Below are 18,204 nucleotides of genomic sequence, written 5' to 3'. Positions count from 1 at the left end.
TTCGGACTCTTCTGTCGGTGGCTCGGTGTCTATTGAGGTGTCAGCTTCTGAAGGTTCTTCGTAGAGCTGCAAGAACTTTTCCCAAAGTTCTTTTGCGCTTTCATAATCTGCGACCTTTTTGAAATCTTCCTTTGGTATTACATTCAGAAGATAATATTTTGCTCGCCCATTTGCCATAGACTCCTCACGTTGCTTTTCGTTCCAGAGGCGTAGATCGAGTCCTTCTCCGTTCGTGTTCTTTGGTTCTTCATAACCAAATTTCATTATTAAAGAAATATCAGAATCTGAGTTAAGGTATACCTCCATGTTTTGTTTCCAGATTGAAAAGTCCCCCTCGAATACAGGTGGGTAGTCGCTAGCTCCGGCCATCGTTTTGTTGCTTCTGACAGCGGTTAGTCCTTCTGAGGCGTACTCGGCTCTGATACCACTTGTAGGACCGTTGGGCCGGCTAGGAGGGGGTTGTTGGATATCCTGCTAACACAAAAGGAAAACAAACTCTCCTCGAACTCTTTAGGCTAACACTTGCATAATTAAGTTAAGCAGATAAATTAAAAGCATAAAGAAAAGCGAGGCACAAAAGATTTACTTGGTTACAACCGATGTGGTTGTTAATCCAAGGAAGATTAAGCTCAATAAAACTCCTTCTGGCGGAGAAGCCTCGTACAGCGTTGAAGTGCAGAAAACAGAAGCTTAGACTAAAAGAGTGTGTGCAAGCACTGGATTTACAATCAGTGGGTTCTATTTAAGCTTCTGGACTAAGGCTATATTTATAGTCTTGGTCCGGGCGCCTGGAAGGGTTCCGGGCGCCCTGGGGGGATAAATTTTATCCCCCAACGGTCGGATCGAGTCAAAACTCGATCCTGTTGAAAAGTCCATTCCAGGCGCCCCGGACAGCTCCGGGCGCCCCGGATAGTTCCGGGCGCCCCGGAGCCAAAAGTCAACCCAGTTGACTTTTGGTCCGTGCTCTCTTCTCTGGTTCAGCTCGCCTCTGGTCCGGGTCTTTCTGCTCCGGCTCCGCTTGCTTGGGTGATCTCTGACATCCGGAATAGGGCTCACCCGAACCCATCTTCCGGTCTTCTCGAGCGTGCTTCCCTCCGGCTTCTCGTCCCTCGGAATTACCGCGTGTCCCTTCTCGTCCACCAGCGTACTCATCCGCAGACTTCATCCCTCGGTCGCACCCCGTGCCGACCTTCGCGCTAGCTGCGTCTCTTGCTCCCCGAGCAATCTTCCACTCCGGCTTTCGTACCTCGGAACCACCGCGCGCACTTCCTTCTCGTCCGCCGGTGTACTCTTCCGCAGCACCTCGTCCCTCGGACGCACAGGGTGCCGTCCTTCTCGCTAGCTGCGTCTTCTGCTCGAGTACCTGTGCTCCTAAGCTCCTGCACACTTAGACACAAGGTTAGAAACAACGCAGGACCTAACTTAACTTGTTGATCATACCAAAACAACCTTGGGGTTCCAACACTTTGTCCAATGTATAACAAGCTTTTGGAAACTTATTGGTTATTTCATTCTGATGCAACTCTGGTCTGTTGACTAGTTCCTGTAATTCCTCACGTGATTTTGCAGTGTCCTTAGTTCTTCCAGGTACATTCATCACAGTGTTGAAGATATTATCAAAAAAAAATTTCTCAACATGCATCACATCTATATTATGTCGAATGAGTAGATACTTCCAATAAGGCAACTCCTAGAATATGCTCCTTTTCTTCCAACCACACTTGCACATGCTAACAAGATATTTATTTATCTCATCATAATTAGGCTGAGATACTGGGATAAATCCATAACTATCTATTTATTCAATGATTTCTTCACCTGAAGCATGGACTGTTGGGGGAGGTTTTCTGACTACAACATTCTTTAGAAAATTTTTCTTATTTCGCCTAAAAGGGTGATCTAGTGGTAAAAATTTACGATGATTATCAAACCAAGATACCTTCCCACTGCAAGGTAATAAAATGCATCGGACTCTGTCATGCAATGTGGGCATGCTAATTTACCAGCCGTGCTCCATCCCGACAACATTGAGTATGCTGAAAAATCACTGATCGTCCATAATAAGGTAACATGCAATGTAAAATTAGTTTTACTTGCAACATCATAAGTCACCGACCCTACATTTCATAATTTATTCAGCTTGGCAATTAGAGGTTGCAAAAAAAACATCTATCTTATCTTTGGAATTGGTTGGACCAGGAATAAGCACCGTAAGGAACATAAATTCATCTTTCATGCACATCCATGACGGTAAGTTGCACGGTGTTAATATAACTGGCCAAGATGAATATTGTTGTCCCGACTGACCAAATGGTTGAAATCCATCTGCAGAAAATCTCAATCTCACATTACGTGGTTCCATTGCAAAGGAGGGGAACACAGTATCAAGATGTTTCCATGCAGGAGAATCACAAGGATGGCACATTATACCTCCTTCGTGCTCATGCTCATGCTCATGATGCCACATCATGTGGTCAGCTGTAGCTGTAGATGCATAAAAGCGTTGAAGTCTAGTAGTTAATGGAAAATAATACATCACTTTCCAAGAAATATTTTTCCTCTTCTTCCCTGGTATGCGAGTACGATGCTTAAAGCGAGGGTGAGTACAGATTTTATATTCATTCAGATCACTATCTTCATTCCAAAAAAATCATCATGTTGTTTATACAACAATCAATCTTCTCTACAGGTAAACCTAAACCTCTGATCAATTTCTTTATTTTATAGAAGCTATCAGTCATTATGTTATCAGCAAGGAGCAACTCTAACATCAATTGACAAATGTCATCGTAACATCTTTAAGAAAAATGATGTTCTACTTTCATATTCAATAACTTTGCAGTAGCTGATAGTTGATAATGACCAGAAGGAATGTCTTCCCACACTTCTCTTTCACTAGCCTTTAACATTTCATATAGTTGCTGATATTCAGGGGCTAGTATTTCATCTATATTCGAATAATCAACTACATTCATCGCATCTTGAACCATTGATTGCATTGAAATATCAATATTATTTGATGCTTCAGGAGCGGTAATAGTAGTCTCAGAAGATGAACCACCAGAAGGCTCAATTGGTTCATATAAATAAGGCTCTCCATGACAGTACCAATTGTAGTAATTTGGTACAAAACCATTTCTACATATGTGCATTTTTACAGTATCCTCATCATGAAAAGCTCTATTTTGACATTTTTTATGATTGCACGGACACCGTAACTCAGCACCATTCATACATTCTGGATGACTTTTAGCAAAGTTCACAAACTGTTCAACTTCAGCAATAAAATCATCTCTGATAAAACCATTGTCTAATCGATTGTACATCCAAGCTTTGTTCATATACATTGTTACCTAATGATATTATAATTTGAAACATTATTAAACTTGTATCACTTGAAATAAGTTTAAATAAAGCATTATGTGCACAATTTCATCTCACGATCTTCGTATCATATTACCGAAAATCTCCTCTACACTAAAGTAAATAAATAAAACTAATATACACATGTTGTTGATTAGAGCATCATTAAATAAAATAACCATACATATATGAAGTAAAACAAATCTAATATATAGAATAATGAACATGCAACAAACAATGGCCATGATATGCAGTCCTGCGGTAGCCGACATAGATGTGAGCAGCCCCTGCGGCAAGCCGAGAGCAGGCCGCAAGAAACCCCTGCGGCCAACCGCAAGAAACCCCTGTGGCCAGTCGCGAGCAGGCGCTTGAAGCGGCTAGCCGCGAGTAGGACTCTGCGGGGGCCGCGAGTAGGCGCCCGCGGCCAGCCGCGATCAAGCCCCCGCGGGCAGCCGCAAGCAAGCCCCCGCGGCTGGCTGCGATTAGGCAGCGAGCAGGCGCCGCAGGCGCTGTGCAGCGGTCGGCCTCTGACGGCCGGCATGCCGCAGACAAGCACTTGCGGTGGCTGGCCTGCGGCAGCCGACCTCCAGCAGCCGGCCTGTGGCGGTCGGCATGCCGCAGACTGTAAGGATGTATACTAAAAGCCTAGCTTTTTGTATGAACATTTATTTTGAAATGAGAATCACATTGGTCAAATGTCTGCATTTATGTTAAATGTTGTTGTCCATTTAATTTATATTGTAGATAACATGGTGTGTGGTGTCACACAGAAGATCATGTTATCAGTTCCTTATAAATTATCAATAGTAGCTCACGACCAAGATGGATAGGGGCAAGCCATTGGAACGGTCGTAGTGTAATTTGGTATTAATTTATCTTGACTATAAAATTATACTAGTACACTATGAGTGTATTGAGCAGGACCATTTGAGATTGTTCTTTTTATACCGATTGCATAAAAGAATAGGGCCTCTATTATTATGGAAGTGTGTGCTCTTAATCCCGATATAATAACAATCATATATACTTAGTATTTATTTCTTTAATTTATCAATAGGTGAGATTTATTCAGTTGGATCAATATGCCCGATAAGTTGGGAAATAATATTATTTATATGGTGTGTTGTTGATTATAGAAGGAAACTATGTCCTAATAATCTAGGTTGATAATGCCCCCTTGAGGAGCTCATAAGGATTGTCATGTAAACCCTGCAGGTGGACCTAGTCCGGCATGACAATGAAGTTGAGTGGTACTACTCTTAGAGCTAGATGTTAATTAAGTGAATATCAGTAACTCATTTAATTAATGGGCATTCGATATCTAAAATACAGGGAGATTAACGCACTCATAATAAGAAGGAGCCCATAATGTAATATATGATTGGTGCGGTAGTTCAATAATAACTCTTTAGTGGTATGAGTTATTATTGATGAACTTGAGTTGGGTGTTCGGGTTGAACACAGGAAGCTCAAGCTCATCGGGAGATCAAAACCAATTCCTCCTCTCGGTCCCTGTTGTAGCCTCTATAAAGCCTTGTATCCACAAAGTCCACTTCTTACCTAAGTAATGGGTCGGACACATCCTTGCTTGGTGCAAGGGGGTCGACCAAGCATTAGCTTGGAGCCCAAGAGGTGGCTGGCCAAGCTTGGTGCCCAAGCAAGGGGTCGGCCACATAGGATTAAAAGGAGATATTTTATTTTATTTTTCTTTAAAATCTTTCCTTTTATAGCCATCCACATGGTTTTAAAAGAGAGTTTTAAATTTTAAAATCTTTTCTTTATAACTATCTACAAAGGTTTAAAAGAGATATTTTAATTTTGTTAAAAAATTTCCTTTTTTTTGTAGTTATCTATAATGTTTAAAAAGAGAGATTTTAATTTTGATAAAACTTTCCTTTTTATAACCATGATTTAAAAAAGAAGTTTTAATTTTAATTTCCCTTTTTTTTGTAGACATCTACAATATTTAAAATAGAAAGATTAATTTTTAAACTTTCCTTTTGTAGCCATCATAATAGGAAATTTAAAAGAGAGAGATTTTAATTATTATTAAAATTTCCTTTTATGTCATGACCAAGGATTATAAAGAGAGGTAGAGGGTGCCTTATGGGAACAACACATCTCTACAATTTCTCTCCTCTCTTTTCCTTGGTGGTCGGCCTATCCCTTTCCTCTTCCTAAGGCCGGCGGCACCTTGTTTCTTCCCTCCCTTTCTTCTTTCTAAGGTCGGCACCCATCTCTTCTTGGTGGCCGAAACTTGAAAGAAAAGAAGGAGCAATTGGTGGCCGATTGCTTGAGAGGAAGAAGAAGAGAAGAAAGTTTCCTATTTTGGCATTCCTTGGTGGCCGGAATTTTTTGGAGGAGATGAAGTGGTTCGGGTGGATTTCATCTTGGTAGTTCGTCGCTCACACGACGTCCAAGAGGAGGAGAGGAATACAACAGAAGATCAAGAGATCTTTGTTTACAAAGAAAGGTATAACTAGTTCTTAATTCCGCAGTGAAACTAGTTTTTCTTTGTATGAATCCTGAAATACCAACACAAGAGGCTAACGATTTCGTGTTTTATTTTTTTGTTTCGATTTAGTGTTTTGATCTTGTGCTTCTATTGAGATCTTTGTAGTTAAACCTAGGGTTACTATAAGAAGTTTAAATATCCAATTTCTTTGAAAGGCTTTGTCTAGGAAGTGGTGGATGATCTCATACCCAAGAAGGCCAAGTGCCTCGCCATGTTTAATCTGGAAGTCAATCCTTGAAATAGATATTTAATCAACTTCTGTAACATGGGATGAACTTGGATTAATAAATTTAAGTATCGTTTGCAATCCAAGTTTTAACTACTGAAGAACACATGAGTTGAATTTGAAGTAAAAATGTTAAGTTCCGTTTCAAATTCAAGTTTAACTCATGAGGAACACATAGGTTGTTAGGAAAGTTCTGTGCTTGTATAAATTTTTGTATAGGGGAAGCAGAACGAAATTCCAAGTAGCGACCAACACAGACAAGCGCCTGCGGCGGCTGGGCTACCGCGAGAAGCCGCCAGCGGTGGCCCACTGGCCGCGAGCAGGCCGCGGTGGCCGCCGTGAGTGTGAAAATAAAGAGACAAGAGAGGAGAGGAGCATACCTGAGGAGTCGCTGGTTGCGGATCATGGTGAACGAGAGAGGGCACGAGGCTGCTGCTAGACGCGGAGAGGAGATCGCCGAAGCCCGAAATTGCAGGAACAAGCACGGGTCGCGCGGAGAAGAAAGGGAGCTCCCGTGCCCTAACTTTAATCAACGTTACCGACGGAATCAATATTTCGTCGGTATTTATCGACGGAAACCTAATTCCGCCAGTAGTTACCAACAAAATTAATATTCTGTCGGTAAAGTTTCTGCCCACGCCCGTTAAATTAAATTTGTTAACTAATACTCGTTAACCAAAGTCATTTACCGATGGAATTAATAATTCCGTCGGTAATATTAGAAACCCGCTAACCTGGAACTTGTAAATCCGTTTACCCTAGGGCGATTTTCCAACTGAATTTAATTCAGTTGAAAATTATCGACTGAATTAAAGAATCAGTCGGTAATTACCGACGGAATAACCAATTCCATCGGTAATTATCGACAGAATTAAATTCAGTCGATAATCCCGTTATTATTTGCAGTAATTTTTGTAATGTTAATTTATTTTGTTTATTAAAATTTGATTGAGAAATTTTAATTTTTTATTAATAAAATTTAATTTATCGATAAAAATTAAGTTTGATTAATAAATTAAAAATATTTATTGATCATGCTTGATATTTTATATTTTTGAAAGTCTAAATTATATTTAATATGATACTATTACTTCTTTCTAAATTTTATTTTATTTCTCCTTCTTTCTTTTTCTTCGTTATTATTTTTATATCTTTATAATTGTGGTCTTATTATACACTCTTTCTTTCTTTTTTAAATTCGTAACCAATGTTTACCAGCTAAATTTTTTTTATTAAATAAATTTAATTGATAATTTACTAAAGTTACAATCGAAAAAATATAACTTTATACATAAATCTCCTACTAATGCAGAATTTTAGGGAATAATCTATTATACATAGTGGTTATTTCTAGTACTTAACCTATTACCGCTTGGTTTCACAATAATATTTTTATTATTGCGTCAAGACTTTCTTTCATCAAAAATAAAATTGATCCATAAAAAAATTATTAAAATATATATTAATAGTATTATTATCATTTATTACTCATGGCCAAATTAGTTAGTAATTTTAATATTTTATTGATGAAATTTAATTTTATTTATTTAATTAAAAATATTTATTAGATAAATATATTAATTTTTATTAAATTATGCTTGAAAGATTTACGTAAAAGAATTTTTATTTTTTAAATTTTACTTGGTAAAGATAAAGTTATTGATATGTGACCTAATTAGTCACCACTTTCAATTGCGATTTTTTTTTACAATATATAAATTGTCCTTTTAAATTTTACTAATACAATTAAATATTTATTATAATATTTTATTAAAAAAATATATTTTAAAAAAGTTATTTTTTTATTGTAGTTGATGAAATGTATGGAACATCCGTGAACAGAAGCTCGTTATGGAATAGAGAATGAAACTCTCTATGAGAGAGTGAGAAAACTAGTAGAGGGTAATGCTTCTAATTAAGGGTGAGTATTCAATTAAAAACTAATCAAATTGAATCGAATTAATCAAATTGATCCTAATCAAATTTTTTTTTAACAAATCAAACCGACCAAATTTTTTTGAAAAATCAAACAAACTTAACCGATAAAATATTGGTTAATTTGGTTGAAAATCGAATTAACCAATATTTAAAAAAACAATTTTTTAAAATAAAATTTGATTTCGGTCTTCAAAAATAAGATCTCCAAATTTGGTTTGACTAAAAATTTAGTTAATTTGTTCTATTAGGTTTAACAGAATAAGAAATTTTAAAATAGAAATCGAACCGAATTAACTGAAATAATCAATTTTTTTTAGAAAAAATAACCTGAATTTTCGATTAAACTGAACTGAATTCTAAACATGGTTTGTTCGGTTTAACCGAATTTTTGCTCACCCTTACATTTAATAATAAAATTGTACCTCAAACAACGTCCATGGTATCCAAAAATAATTGACAATAGACTTTGAGCTCTCCAGTCTGATAGTCGATAAGATGGAAAGCTGGGAATGTGGTACTCCCGTTGACTGCCTGTAGACTCCGCTCCACCCTGCAACACAAATGATATTAGTGTCGAGCCAGGGAAGGGGTCCCTGGCGTTGGTCCTCCGACGCTCAAGTCAGTCACCAACGATATAGAAAGCGGAGCAAAAACGAAGACTATAGTGCAAGTAATTAATAGATATCGCGTACCTCCGCCAATGCTTGGACTCACCCCTTTATGTAGAGCTCATGTAGCGCATGTACACGCTTCCCAAGGCAAGCATGCTTCCCTAAGTTTCCTCTAAAAAGACCTGTCAATAAATTGTCTCTGCCATAATACCTTAACAAGCCAAGCATATCTCTGATGTGACAGTGGAAGCTTCCGTCGTACGATCTTCTGGTTGACTATGACGGGTGTCAACGACACAAACTCCCACAAGGATGTCGAGAGATAACCGTTGCTAAGCCGAGCGAGATAGTCGCTCGACGTGAACCCTACTGGACCTGTGCCACGTCCACTCGGCCGACACTCCACCACGCCTGTGACCTTCCGTTCAATTGGTTGGGACTCCGCTGCGTCTATACCGAGTCCCATCGCAAGGCCGAGTAAGGTAACTGCTCGGCCCGGATTCTGCATGTCATCTCCTTTGGCGTCCAACACCTTATTGAGCGTCGACTGTTCGACACATCACTCGAGTCAGAGGTGGGATCGGATCGGACACCCTTTCCTCTCGATCGGGCGACCTGCTCGGCCGACCAGCCGCTACGCCTATCGTCCATCTAATTCTTGAACATTGACCGCCTTGACTCGGACCTCCATCATGGAAAATATCCTCCACAGGGTTGGCTCTTCCTTATCACCGCATCAGCAAGATTATACAGAGGGGATGAACATCCACTTACCAATAAATGTTTTTTTTTTAAATGAGCAACTCTTGATAGTAAAAAGTTCAGGAACTCCGTGGTATGCAGATTTAGCCAATTTCCCAACATATGGGATTTTTGTTGGTGCGCTCGATACGGTGTGTACTTAATAAGTTTCGCAAAACGTACAGTGAAAGTAAAAAGACGATAATAAAACTAAATTTAGTACAAGACACACTACACGTATGCAAGATACAACTCATGTGCGCGGATATAATCGTAAAATAAAATTTAAGAATAACAATTATTCAATGTGTACCTTACAGATGATGCATAAAGGAAATGATATCAATTTTAGCGATGTTCACAAATATCACCTCTCTTCATATTCACGTCGAGATCTTCAAGACAACTCTGATGAGCAACAAAGTTCGCCTTCGATTGGTACTAGCTAAGTGTGGAGATGATAAGATCCAAGTGAAGAAAGCAGAAGCGAAGAAACTTGAGGAAGAAAACCTTTCTTGGCTTTTTGGTGGGAGGCGACAAGGAGAGGAGAAAGTGGCTAGATTTCCTTCTACAAATTTGAAAGAGAGTGTCTTCATTATAATAATTAATCTAACGAAGTTCTACGTGCATCCTGATCAAATTTCTAAGTAAGATGCACCTCACATTCTCTTGCACCTAGTTGTAAACTTAATTTTGTTTGAGTGGTTTGATCGAATTTCTAAGATGCACCTCACATTCTCTTGCACCTAGTTCTAAACTTAATTTTGTTTGAGTTGTTTCGACAACATGAAAGGGGTTTTACATGAGGTTTTTATGGTATTTCAAGCTTGTAATTCCATTCTTGTATGGCTCATAAAAATTTGAGAGGGTGCTTGGTTCACGGAAGGAAATGAGAATGAGAATGAGAATAAGATTGATAGAGGTGGAGAATGGGAGTAGAGAGATTTCAATCCGAACAGTCATTCCCCTAATTTTACTTGCTAATGGCTCATTTCCATATTTAGAGGATTAACTCCGTGGGATCCATCACCAATCCCCCAAACCAAATATATCAACTTTTAATTCTTTTTCCATTCCCTATTCCTCATTCCCATACCATCCAACCAAACCAAGTACTCCCTAAATGCCACAATATTTGCATTTGTCTTTAATTTTCTTATCATCGTTAGAAAATTTTGAGAAATAATCGCATACCTCGCTTTGTGATTTTAGGCTGCGTTTGGTAGGGTGTAATCTGCCTTGTAATGTAATCCAGATTACATTACAAGGCTGATTATTTTGTTTGCTTTCATTTTTAACTTGTAATGTAATGTAATCTGGATTACAAAATGTAATGAAGTTTTGTAAACTGGATTACAAAGCAAACACATTGTAATCCGATTACATTACGAGATCACCTTTTAATAAAAATTTGAATGTCAAATATACCCTTAGTCTGTCGCCGCCCATCTTCGCCCGCCGCCACTGCCACCGCCACCGCCCACCACCGCCCCCCGACGGCCGGCGACCGGTGGCGGCAGCGGCCGCCGCAAGCTCCGACAGAGATGTAGCGCCCGCCAGTAGAAGTCGTAGGATATTTTTGTCATTTTATAATAATACGAATTACATTCCTTATAAAAATAATTGATACCAAACAAAAGAATGTAATCATCTTTGTAATCAAAGATTACATACATTTTATTACCAAACGTAGTAATGTAATCAAGATTACATTACATTACATTATAAATTTGATTACATTACAAGCTCAATTACATTACGTCCAACCAAACGTAGCTTTATTGTTTTCCACTTGGTTACATTTCTTTTAGAATTTGTAGATGTTTTTGCTCACACTATGACTTATGGTAACGGACAGCTATTATCATTATCATGATCCATATTTAATATATCACCATACATTGACATCTACCGGTAATATAATTTTCGTCAAAATATATACATAAAACTAGATTAATTACACATGAATAATGATCAAATACTTGACAACCGTCCCGGGCTACAATATAGTAGTTAGACCTCTAATTTAAGATTCAACGACGAATTATCAGAGATTTTTCTCTTCAATAGATAGTGAACCTGAAAAAGAGATGTCTTGATAGACTATCACAGTGCTTTCCAATTTATTTTGATAATTAGTGAAAAAAAATTATAGGATGGAGTTAGTTGTCCAAAGATTAATCAATTCGAAAAAAGAATATATAATATCAATTAAAAAAAATACTAAACAAACTAATTATTAAAATGTTGATTAAAGTCATTCCTTTAATCATCCTTTATTAAAAGAAGTGTGCTTGCTGTCTCATCTTGGTAGAGAAGAAGTGTGTTTGCCACTTCGCTGCCTCATTTTTGATAGAGAAGAAGCGTGCTCACCACCTCATCTTCAGTAGAGAAAAAGTGTTACAATTGAAATCACGAGGAGACGAGAAGTGCCGATGACGGAATTGGGGAGAATCGTGATTGAGAATGAATAGTATGTTATAAAAATAAAATAAAAACAATATACCGTTTTTAATTAAAACCTTATATTTAAATAAAATATATATTTATATGTTATAACTTATTAATGTTAGTGTTATAATCAGTGCTATATCATATATATATATATATATATATATAATATAATTATAATATATAAATTTAAAATATTTATAAAAAAATACAAATATTTAAATTTTAAATTCATATTTGTAATTTAATAAAAAATCAAATTAAAATTATATGCATAAATATGTAATATCTTGTTTAAAATATATACAATTTCTAATTAATTATTATATAAATTATAATTAAATAATATAATTATGATGTATAAATTTATATTTTAATTATTTTTTATTTAAAATTTAAAAAATAAAAAATATTTTAATTGAAATTTTTGAATTGATATTTATAATTTATTGAAAATTAAATCTTAAATTAATTTTATAAATTAAAATAGTTAAAAAATTTAAAAAAATATTTGAAATTTTAAAATAATTTTAAAAATGTATAAATAATTTGAAAACTAAAATAAATTTGAATCTTTTAAATATATTTAATATTTGAATGTAATATAAATTATAGTATTTAATATACATATTATATAAAATATTTATAAACAGAATTATATAAATATATATTATATAAATCAATAATTAATTTATATAATTATTATATATAAATTAATATTTTTCTTATCATTTTTTATATTAAATAAAAATAAAATAATGTAAAAAATAAGAGAAAATTCTATGAGATTATAATCAAATTGTTAAAGGAATGAGTAAATTTTATCTATTAATTATTCTCTATATAAATATCTAAGTTTTTTTTATTTCATATTTACTTAAATAATTTAATTAGTGATATATTAGAAACTTATACGGAAGAATTGTTATACTGTTTATAAATTGAATAAATAATTTATTTTTTATTTATTAACTAATTTATAGTAAATTTTATAGATTAATATTGCGTATATAAATATATAAATCTATAAATTGAATGTCATAAATAATTATTTAATCGGAATATTGAAAAACTTGTGAATTGATTTAATTAGAATATTGGTAAAAACTAATACTTTCGTCTAATTCTTGTAACTTTTGTGGTATTAGAAATATAATATATTATAATATCTCAATTTTAATTCAAATTATTAATATATAAATACTCTTTAAAAATATATACATTTATTTGTTTTTATCTAATATTTATATTTAAAATTAAAAACTATCAAAACTATATCGACACAGCATATAGCATAATATAATATCTAACTATATCATAAAGATTAAAATTTTGATACAGACTCAAAATTTTAAATTATGTTGATAAGTATGCACTAAGCCACTAACTGGCTTTCTATCATCAGCGTCTAGATGGAGGACATGTCATAGGAGATGACTGGAGCAGAGCAAGTGATGCTAGTCAAGTAAGCGATCAGGTCGCTGACATTGAGGTGGAACCTCCAAGTCCAAGGCAACGACGACGATCAAAGATGGGTTGATGGCAGGAACTTGAGGGCAGCAACGACGACGATCAAAGATGGGTTAATGGCAGAGCTAGAGATGGGGTTGAGCGACGCTGTGGCCTGTAGGAGAATGGGGTTATAGGGATGTGGTTGTAGGGCAGGGTTGAGCGTCAGAGATGATCAACAAGAGGGCTAAGCGTCAATTGCTCGACGAGCAACAAGAGGAGGGGCGGGGCAAAGACGCAACATTGAACAGCAAGAACAAAGAATTTGACCTAGACGTTCAAATCATTTTCCCAAATCTCTCTGTTCCGTCCCCGTGTCCCACACATCGTCCCAGTCCACCGTTGGCGGCCTCCAGTCGCCGTCCTGATCAACACTATAACCCTTAGGGAAGGTGAACCCAAGGGGGTCACCATCGGCACGATCGGCGCCAGAATCCGGCCGGATCTGAGCAGAGGCTTAGATCGACGGTCGAGGAAAGTTTGCTCAGATCTGACCAGATTCCGGCACCGATCATGCCAATGGCAACCTCCTTGGGTTCACATTCACTAAGGGTTATAGTATTGACCGGGGCGGCGGCCGGAAGCTGCCGACAGTGGGCTGGGACGATAAGTGGAACACGGGGATAGATGATATTGGGACAGAGAATTTGATTTGCTTGTCTAGGCACTTGTCACTCAGCCTCTGTTTACTTAGAGGTAAGGAAACTAAAAAAAAGAGAAAAGTTTCCTTTCTAGAAATTTTTTTATTATTTACTTGATTAAAAATTTTAAGCGGATGGAAATTGTATTCCTTCGGCGGATACATTTTTGAGGAAAATTTATCCTGTCCAAAAAGACAAAGGAAAGAAAAGTAAATAAAATGAAATCCCATAAATATCCCTAACCTTTCCTTTTCTCTTCCACCAAATCTGTGATTCTGCCTCCTCACCCAACAACGATTTCTGCCTCCACACCCAACGACGCCTCCGCTAAATCGCCGATTTCTTCTTTAAATTGCCGATTTCTTCTTCCTTCTCACCTGCGGACTCTTCTTCTTCGTCCTCACCCGTCGACTCCTCCTCTGGTCCGTCTTTTTCTCTTCTGAGACTGCTGCAGTTGCTCACACATTGTTGTAAGTGCTCTTCTTCTACGATTGCTTAGCCAATGCTTTGTGTTGAGTTTTCCTTCTCTGTGATTGCAGTAAATTTGATTTTACTTATTTCTTCTTCCTTCTCACCTGCGGACTCTTCTTCTTCCTCCTCTCCCATCGACTCCTTTGTCGATCCCTCTTTTTCTCTTCCGAGATTGTTGCAGCTGCTCCAACATTGTTGCTAAAATTGATTCACAACTGTTGTAAGTGTTCTTCTTCTATGATTGCTTAGCAACTGCCTTGTGTTGAGTTTTCCTTCTTGTGATTGCGGTAAGTTTGATCTTACTCATTTCTATCTTTCTGCTTTGTGTTGAGTTTTCCTTCTTGTGATTGCAGTAAGTTTGCTCTATCTTCTTGTTGAGTTACTCATTTCTATCTTCGTTTTGATCTTACCAATAATTAGAAAACTCTAATTAGAGGAAATATAATTTTCCTAATTTCTATACCTCAAAACTCTGATTTCTACCTTCATTTTAATTTCTATCTTCATTTTTTATTTTTATCTTTATTTTACTGATTTCTATCGTTTAAATGAAATATAACATTTTTGATAGCAACGTTGTTGAATTTATTATAATAGTCTATTTTTATTATTTATCTTTCAACAGATTTGATGAGATGGAGTGGGATAATGACGAAGGAGATTATCCGAATGTTAATGATTATTATGAGGAGAATAATGATACTCTAGATGAGAGTTCAAATGATGAAGTTTTCATAAATAGAAATTGTTTAGTTATTCTTGGGATGATGTTGAAGAATATTAATAAGTATGTAGATAAAGGTCTAATGGAGAATAATGAGCAAAAAGATGATGCAAGACGTATTTTGTTGCACAACCTTATGACATCTAATGAGGTATGTCGTAGCATTCTTAGGGTAAGCGTGGATGGCTTTGTTCGCTTGTGTGAACTATTAAAGCACACCACAAGGGTAAAAGCCAATAGGAATTCAAGTATTGAAGAGAAGGTTGCTAAGTTTTTATATTTGCTTGGTCATGATGTCAAACATCAAGAGTTGAGTTTTTTTTTGTCGAAGTACAAGGACTATTAATAATCATTTTCATGAAGTCTTAAAAGCTATTATTGGACTTCATGCTGAATTTATAAAGCAACCAGATGATTCTGAAATCCCTCCGCTTATACAGAGTAGCAGTAGATTCTACCCTTACTTCAAGGTAACACTCATTTTGATCATTGTGTTGGTGCATTAGATGGAACTCATATACGTGTTAAGGTATCTGATGAAGATGCACGTATATATCGAGGAAGAAAGGATTGGCCAACTACAAATGTGTTGGCGGCATACTCCTTCGACCTGAAGTTCACATATATTTTATCTGGCTGGGAAGGAACTACATCTGATTCTCGAATCGTCAAAAATGCTCTATCTAGACATGATAAATTATTAATTCCTCATGGTATTTAATTTACAATTAATGTTCATTGGTGGGCAATGTTTGGAAGTAAATATGATTAAACTATATCCTTTGTTTGTTGTAGGTAAATACTATTTAGTTGACTCTGGGTTTATGTTAAAGAGGGGTTTAATTACCCCTTATCGAGGAATTCGTTATCACTTAAAGGAATACTCGAGATGTGGCCCTACAAATGCAAAAGAGTTATTCAATCTTAGACATACATCTCTTCGCAATGCAATCGAGAGAGCTTTTGGGGTTCTAAAGAAGAGGTTTCCCATTATTGCTAGCGGAACATAACCTCACTATGAAATTAACATTCGCACAGATATTATGTTAGCATGTTGTATTCTTCATAATTTTTTAATGGGCGTGGATCCAGATGAGAGGTTGATTAGTGAAGTGGATCATGAATTGAGTGTAAATTATGACAATGAAGTGAGTTGCAAATCAAGAATTTGAGAGTCGGGATTATATCCGAAATTTTTAAAATGTTTTTAAAAAAATCAATTAAAATCCATTAGTTGACTATTACAAACATAACAATACGGGGTTAGATTAACCAAATTTTACTATTTCTAGACATTATCCTTTATGAAAAAAGATGACAAAACATAATATATATATTTGGCAATACTAAGACGATATTATACCTCTTCTTTACTCATTAAAAAAAACATTCTTTTTATTATTATTATTATTATTATTATTATTATTATTATTATTTTCTAAAGAAAAGATAGATATGAAATTTAATATTTGATAATAGTTGGGAAGAAATCTGAAACTCCACACTTCTAGTATATCTTATTTGTTAATTGAATCCTCCATACTAAATTGTTAATTTCAAATACTGAGACTGGTCCCACCATTAAGGGAGCAATCATTAAGTAAGAACTTGGTAATCAAAAGGAGGTACTTAGACAAGGCAGTCGTTTAGTAAGAACTTAGTAATCACAAATTCATGATGTAAAAATACACGTAAGATCCTAGGGGTCTCAATATTCTCCCTTCCACTTTAATAAGAAAATTTATGTTACGAACATCATAAGTTAAAAAGCAATAGCTCAACAATCTAAAATATATTAACCAAAAGATGAGAAATGCTCTATATGTTGAGTAAAGGTTACAAGTCATATAGTCCCACAACTCATTGATAAGTGACAATCAAAAGTAGAATTCTTGATAATTAACTTACCGTGATTGAAATCTAAAACCATAATCATGCTGCACTTGATACTATAAACTGACTGCTTTCCCATCATTCCAAAAGAAGAGCTGACTTCTGAGAAGCAATTTAGAAGGATAAACAAGATAAAGATAATATCAATTCCTTAATACCTGATTTCACCTTAAACAGTCAAGACAAAAGGTGGGGCATCAGATCTTGGGCCAGCAATACTACTGTAAATGTAGAGTTTTGGGACAGGGAAATGATCAGGCATTAACTTCAATGAACGTCCTCCATTCTCATCAATAACCTGCATGTTAAGCCGTGGCATCTTCTTAGCGAATAATCTACATGCCCCCAGTGTCACAGAGTATGATGACATCCAAACGCATCGCATTGTCTCCAGCTTATCTGCATCGTCCAACAATGCCTTGATCCCAAACGGGAATTTTCCTAATTTCCAGAATGCGTAATGTCCTACAACCAGATAGAATGTAATGAAGACCTACATCACTATCGCCGGCAAAACCAACTGAGAGCCTCTCAAGACGATTTGCTGAGGCCCCAATAGTTTTGAACACAAGATCAGTAAGACGACCAGATAAGGAGAGACGTCGGAGGTCCTTGCAGGATTCAACAATAGCCTCAAAGCCAGCATCCAGAGGCTCTTGAGTAATTCATCAGAGAAGCAGATTTTTTTTTTCTACAAATCAAATATTTTCAACAAGAAACAATTTTTCTATAATATGAACAATTAAGAGAGATTTGTCATGCTCACATCGTCATCTGCAATTGCTTCACCTGGAACTGTTTTTGGTACAGCTTGAGGACCCAATTTATTTTTGTAAATTTTCTGCATCTCACTGACAACAGCTAGAGAAAATGAATCCTATATAAACAGTAGGACAGAACACAAAAGGGAGATTCTAATAGGGAGAATTGAAATAACACCAAACCAATAGTTCATAACAATTTGAATATTTACTTGATGAGCCTCAAATGAAGGATTAAATGAACAACCCAGTGGCTCCACTTCCACAGCTTGAATGATGGAAGACTTCTGTTTCTGCAGAACAAGAATGGGAATTTTTTTTAAAAAAAAATAAGTTAAAATCAAGTGGTTGAGAAATGAG

General features: G+C 35.9%; 1 pseudogene; it reads right to left on the bottom strand.

The window, feature by feature from the left end:
* Positions 1-17,213: 17,213 nt before the first annotated feature.
* LOC122044227 lies at positions 17,214-17,857 on the bottom strand (annotated as a pseudogene).
* Positions 17,858-18,204: the final 347 nt, after the last annotated feature.

This window comes from Zingiber officinale, chromosome 2A, assembly GCF_018446385.1.
Source record: "Zingiber officinale cultivar Zhangliang chromosome 2A, Zo_v1.1, whole genome shotgun sequence".
NCBI classification, from domain to species: Eukaryota; Viridiplantae; Streptophyta; class Magnoliopsida; order Zingiberales; family Zingiberaceae; genus Zingiber; species Zingiber officinale.
This window is presented reverse-complemented; position numbering and strand designations above follow the sequence as displayed.